This window comes from Panicum virgatum, chromosome 9N (genome assembly GCF_016808335.1).
Source record: "Panicum virgatum strain AP13 chromosome 9N, P.virgatum_v5, whole genome shotgun sequence".
NCBI classification, from domain to species: Eukaryota; Viridiplantae; Streptophyta; class Magnoliopsida; order Poales; family Poaceae; genus Panicum; species Panicum virgatum.
The window spans coordinates 23,049,647-23,056,136 of NC_053153.1; the positions used below are offsets into that span (position 1 = coordinate 23,049,647).

The 6,490-nt window shown below is 50.5% G+C and overlaps 1 non-coding gene across 1 annotated transcript; it reads right to left on the reverse strand.

Moving 5' to 3' along the window:
- Positions 1-664: 664 nt before the first annotated feature.
- LOC120693667 lies at positions 665-803 on the reverse strand. Its single transcript, XR_005683123.1, has one exon. It is a non-coding gene; the product is annotated as a small nucleolar RNA Z247 (small nucleolar RNA).
- Between the last annotated feature and the right edge of the window lie 5,687 nt (positions 804-6,490).

Here is a 6,490-nt window from a genome sequence, read left to right on the forward strand (position 1 = left end):
AACGTGTTCTTCGTGACCTGATCCTTGATCAAAAAGAAGTCTGGGTGAAATTCTAGAAAGACAGAGTTATCAGTGGCAAGACGATGAACAGAGATAAGATTTTTTTCAGCTTGTGGTACATAGAGCACATTGTTTAGATGGATATTACGGCTAGGGGTACGAACAGTAGTATGACCAATGTGACTAATGTCCATACCTGATCCACTAGCAGTGTGGATTTGATCGCTTTCATTGTACCTGTCTCTGATCTGTAGCTTCTCCAAGTCGCCGGTCACATGATCAGAGGCGCCGGTATCTGTGTACCAATTGGCGTCCCCTCCATATGATCGGTTCGCTGCTGCAACAAGCTTCTTGTCGGGGACGAAATCTTCATCGAACCGATGCCAACACTCTGCTGCAGTGTGATTTCTTTTGAAACACACTTGACAGAGGACCTTGTCATCACTTCCGGAGTTGTTGGTGCGGCTGTTGGAGTAGTTGTTGCCGTGGTTGTTGTAGCCGCCGCTGCCGCCTTGGCGTGAGGTGTTGTTGTTGTTGCCACGGCCACGACCATAGCCACGGCCCTGGCCACCACGCCCATAGGAGCGGCCGCGGCCGCGACCACGGTTGGCCACGTTGGCCGACCCGCCACCTTGCTTGTTGCCGTAGATGAGATCCATGCGAGTCTCAAAGTTGAGCATCTGGGCGTAGAGGTCTTCAAGAGAGATCGGTTCCACCCTGGTTACCAGGGCAGCAACTAGCGAAGAGAATTCTTCATCTAAGCCGGCGAGAATATACTCAACTAGCTCCTCATCATCCAGCGGCCTTCCTGCCGCCGCCATGCCGTCGGCTAAACCCTTCATCTTGGTGAAGTAATCTGCAACAGACATGTTACCTTTTTTGGTGGTAGAGAGCGCAAGACGCATGTTCACGGCTCTTGCACGTGACTGCGACGCGAACATCGACTCGATGATCTTCCAAGTTTCTGCTGCCGTCTCGCATGACGCCACCTGAGAGAGGACGTCTTTGGAGATCGATTACAGTAAGTAGGAGAGGACCTGCTGATCCTTGGCCTCCCACTGCTCGTACGCCGGATTGGGTTTCTTCACCTCCTTGCCGTCAGTCTTGACGACAATCTCGGCGTCAGGTGCCTTTGTGGCGCCGGTGAGATAGCCTTGTAGACGGGCGCCGCGAATAGCAGCGCGGACCTGGGCTTTCCACATCCCGTGGTTGCCCTTGGTGAGCTTCTCAGTCACGGTGCTGCCATGGAGAGAACTCCCGGCGGCTGAAGATGAACTGGCCATGACTCGAGCTTCTTCAGAATGGCTCTGATTACCATGTAAAGTAACAGAGGCGCGAGGAGGAACGTCGGCCCTTCTCTAGGGTCACGACGGATGCGTGTTGATTGATGAGGAAGAGCCCCTAACGTGGCCTTTTACATAGGTGTGGAGATAACCACCAGAGAGAGCCGGCTAGAGTTGTTTACAACAAACTATATCTCTTCTACAACAACTCATACAACCCAAGCCGAGACAAGTCTCTGGTGGTTAGGATTACAACTCATCACCTAAGCTATACTTAGCCGTATCTTAACAGTTAGGACATGTTATTTTCCTGAGAGCAAGTGTTAGGGCATGTTCATTACGTGTGGTCCATCCAGCAGGTCTGAAAGCGAGCGATTACCGTGGCAGCATCCTGGTGGATCAGAGGTGCGGCCAACCCCCGCGTCCTGTTCGAGCACCGTGGTCTGGATCGGGCGTCGATTACGAGCGGTGGGGGGCGCGCGCGCACGTCCGGTCAGCAGAGACGGAGCGGAGCCGGAAGCTCGACGCGTGCGGCAACAGTTGAGATCGGACAAGGGTCGCCGGACACTGGGTCAGGGAACTGGACGCGCACGGCGCGCACCGGGCGGGGCCGGGGGCATCTGCCACCGCTGCTTTTCGCCCACCTTAAACCGTACGTGTAGGGGCGAAAGACTTCACTATTTTTACTTTCACATTTTTTATTGAAAATGAGAGCGGTATGATATTTTCGGAAACGAAAATGGCATCAGTATTCCGGTAATTTCGAAAACGGAAATATACGGTCGAGAGCACATCGATTACGGTCGAAATCCATCAAAACGATATTTAAAAAACGATAAATATATCAAACAATAGAGCATAACATTAACTATATGACTTGACACATCTTATATGCAAGTAGTGAAGATTCGATTAAGATATTAATCCAAATATCGAACCAATCCGTGATAACTGACACATAGTAGCATGCACGATAGTATGGCACAAAATTGCACACAACATATGTGACATAGTCATACATGATCATTAACCAAATTCAAATAGAGACCTAAACATAGACTAGCATGCCATTAGACTAGTGCTAGTGCTAGACTTCAAATACGGTGCCATTAGACTAGTGCTAGTGCTAGACTTCAAATACAGTAATACCAGCGGTAAACTATTAGATAAATACGGTAATTTTTGAAAACGGTCGATAGAGACTGAAATCGTTTTGTTTTCAATTTTAGATAAAAATATCATTTTTGTTTCCGTATTTTCGGTAGCCGTTTTCATTTTGTTTACACCAGAATCTCGATAAAATCTCAAAAATGGTTCCGGTAATCGGAAATTTTCACTTTCATTTTCTACCCTACGTACGTGTACTTCGCCTCGCTCGCTCTCGTCGATCCTAGAGGCCACAGCACCACAGGCCAGACAGATGTTCCACGAAGCCTTGTCCGAGCAGGCGAGCAGGCAGCCAGGCCGTGCGTGGCGCGCGGACGCCGAGGGCCCAGCGCACGTACGCCTCCGGGCCCCTTTGCTGAGTGCTGCTGCCACTGCTGCGCATATTTGGAGATCGGCAAGGCGTCGGGAAGACGAAAAGGCCAACCCCCCCCCCCCCCCCCCCCCCCCCCCCCCCGGCAATCGCTTCTCGGGAATCCTTCACGGGAACCCACAAATCAAAACGCCAAGGAGCGAGCGAGCTGCCGACATGGCCTCGGCGCCCCGGCCGCCGGCCTGAGCTGAGCCCGGAGCCACCCCCGCGGCATCGGTTTCGGGCCCGGACCAACCGCAGCCGCGCACGCGCGCATCGGCCGCAGCGGCGGGCAGGCGTCGCGCGCGCGGGTGCGCCCACCGCGGCGGACACGCCGTTTTGGCTTTGTGGCACTTGGCAGACGAACGGCAGCGCGCTCGCGGCTCAATGGCCGGACACGGGCTTGTGGCTGGCACGGCGCCGGCCGGTCGATCTGGACCCTGATGCCTTGCTAGCTGTGTGGAACAGTGGACTGTGGACAGCGCTTGTGGCGTCGCGCAGCTGCGCCAGCGATCAGATCAGCCATCTAGGAGAGTGACGATACGATCATGTGCACGCGCACTACCGCTCCTCCGTGCCAATCAGTGTGTGCCGACCCACTTCCAACAGTGAAGCGACTGCTGGAAGACACAGACGCCGAGCGGTCAGATCAACCGGACGGGCTAGATGGCGTTGCTCCTGCCTGCGCTTTCGAAGGAAGCGAGCCACTTCTGCTAGGACTAGGACTAGCCATACGGCATATGATTTCTTCTCAGGTCTGTTTAATATGTCGGCAGCTTTGGATCTCGGCGTGCTTCCTCTTTTGCGCAGCCTTTGTGTTGTGCACTCTTGATGGGAATACTGGCATTGTCCGAGAAAGCCGCACTAAGGGTTTTGGTTTTGGTTTGGGGTCTGTTTAGTTCATTTTGCAAAAAAAATTTGCAAAGGAATTTTGGTCATTTGAAGTACTAAATGAAGTTTATTTGTAAAACTTTTTACATAGATGGGTTGTAAATCGCGAGACGAATCTAATGATGCTAATTAATCCATGTTCAATCAATAATTAGCGGATGGTTACTGTAGCATCACTGTTGCAAATCATGAATTAAGTAGGCTCATTAGATTTGTCTCGCGATTTACAGCCCATCCATACAAAAAGTTTTGTAAATAGACTTCATTTAGTGCTTCAAATTAGCAAGATTCCATTATAAAATAATGCGTTTACGGTGTTTTTGCGTTTACATGTAAAAAACTAAACAGGGCCTTAAACAGGGCCTTGGTTTCCTGACGAAGCCAAGGAACATGTTCCTCACGCACTCGCGCCCGCGCCAAAAGGGGAAGGTTGCGTTGATGAATGATGAGACGTCCAGACTAATGCTCGAAAGAGGGGGAAAGAATCAGGCTTATGAAAAATTGAGGTTGCCAAAGCTTTTTGGTTGTCCTGTCGGTATGTTCCATCAGATGAATTATGGACTCGTGAGTGGGCAATTATCCTTTTGGGCCTAACTCCGTTACAGATCTGGGCAACCAATTCCTAAAGCCCACTAATTGATCTGGTTGGTATTGTGTGGCTGGGCCTGAGGTCCTGATCAGATACCCGTCACGACGTATTGTTTCCTTAGTTTTAGCCTATTAGGACTTAGCCCAGCCCAGGTGTGCCTGGTGGGGGATTTGAGTTGGACCAGCCCGTGAAGACATGTGAACGATCGTTTTTGTAGTGTCGATCCAACAATCGGCTTTTTTTTTTGGTTGCTCTCAGTTGAAATCATTGGTCCAATAATAAGGCTATTTTGTCTCGTCGGAAAAGCTGGATGAATGAACTGTGATTTCAGTCAAACCCTAACAGATTAAAGCATGGAATGACTAAAACAACGCATTGATCAGTCAATTTCTGCTCCCATCAGAACTATTCATTGTATTACGAAGCAAAATGAGTGCAAAGAACGCTCGCAGGACCTAAATCAGGAAGCAAAAGTCTCCTAAGCAATACAACTCACAATCACTTTGATGAATATGTATAAGTTTGTAAATAAACATGTAAATTAGCATAATATATACCTTCTTAACATGCTGCTAATAAACTTTGATGCATAGCACAAGCATCTAAGTGGAACATATCCACACCAGAGCATGGAGGGGGAAAAATATTAGAATTAATTTTAGTGCAGTAATTAACTGAAAAGGACAATGAAATTAAATTACAACAATGTAAAACATGGTTTTCTTATAAAAATGAAAACAATAAAACTATCTTTTTCATAAAATTGAGAGTTGTACAAATACAACATAAACAGCTAAGGAAAACCCAAAGGTTCATGAACTCATCCTTGCATAGGCTTGTACGCTGCTCACACACCGATACACATATCATGCGACAAAGTAAATTAATAAAATCGTTGGGTCCGGGCCACAAAGGGTAAAAAATGGTGCCGTAAACTCGCCTACTGTCCGGAACCGTCTTCCGTTTTTATGAATATGGATTTCCGACAGTTTTTTGGTTCTACCAAAACATAATATTTGCCATTTTAATCGATTTCATAGCAAATTTGTAACTGCATTACACAAATATAGGGAAAATCTCAAAAATCGCAAACCATTTCGAACCGCTTTGTCATCATATTTGTACTATCATCTACCAATCCTTTTCGGCGCCCACACTAACACAAATTTGACGCGGTTGCAGTTTTTTTGTCCCTCTTAATTCGTAACGCACTGGGAAATTATGGGTCCCTAAGACAAGCATGTACAATACTCAGCTACTGTGCGTGCTGTGCAATTGGGTACGTGGATTTTAACGACCTGAACCTGTCGTGCAAGCTACGGTTTGAAGTGTCAACCGGGCGCATCCACGTCAGGGGATGAGAGGAGACGAGAAGAACTTTTAACAACGAGCTCATCCGCTCGTACATCACGCGTCGTCTCCGTGATGACAGTAGTGGACTCTTCCGACCTTTGACCACGCAGTACCGCACCGCGCACCTGGTCCTGGTGTGCAGCTTGCCGCCTGGCAGCTCAGCACAGGCCGGTACGCCGATGACGCGTTGTACCGGTACTCATGCAGCAGTCCACAAAGAAGATACACCGGGAGATACGATGGCGGGCGGGCGGGGCCCGGCCCGGCCCGGGAGCCATGCGACGGCCAGCCGGGACCTTGACGCACGACGGCGACCCGTCGTCCTCTGCGATGAGAGCCAACGAAGACCCAGGCAGGAGGGGTGGCGAGGCGTCTGCGACGTTGACGCTGCTGACCTCGCCCGAGGCGCGCGGCCGGCCGCCGCATGCGACGACCGGGCTCGACTGGGGATTGGGACTGTGGTCTGTGGGAACGCGGCGGCGTGCGTCGCTCCACCGGAACTAACTCCACGCCCTCGCGCGCACGCAGTCACGCAGCGGCGTGCCTCGGATCTCTAGAAGGGAAAGCGACGACGACGAGCCGCGCCGAGCGGGTGTCGTCGACGCCGCGCCCGCTTCCCCGGGTCTCCATCGGCTTATGACCGATGCGCGTGCTTGCCTCCGCCCTCTCGCATCGCCGCAGCCAGCATGTACGGCGACGTCTTTTCCTTGCTGCAAGCGTCGTGCGTAGTATGTCCTGCGAGCCCAAACGAGCCGTACTCTCCTGCTGGTTATAGCCAAGTACGGATCGAATTATTTGTCAATCGATTCGTGCCTATACTTTACGTGAACTCAAAAAACGGTCTTGGTCCTGCCAGGA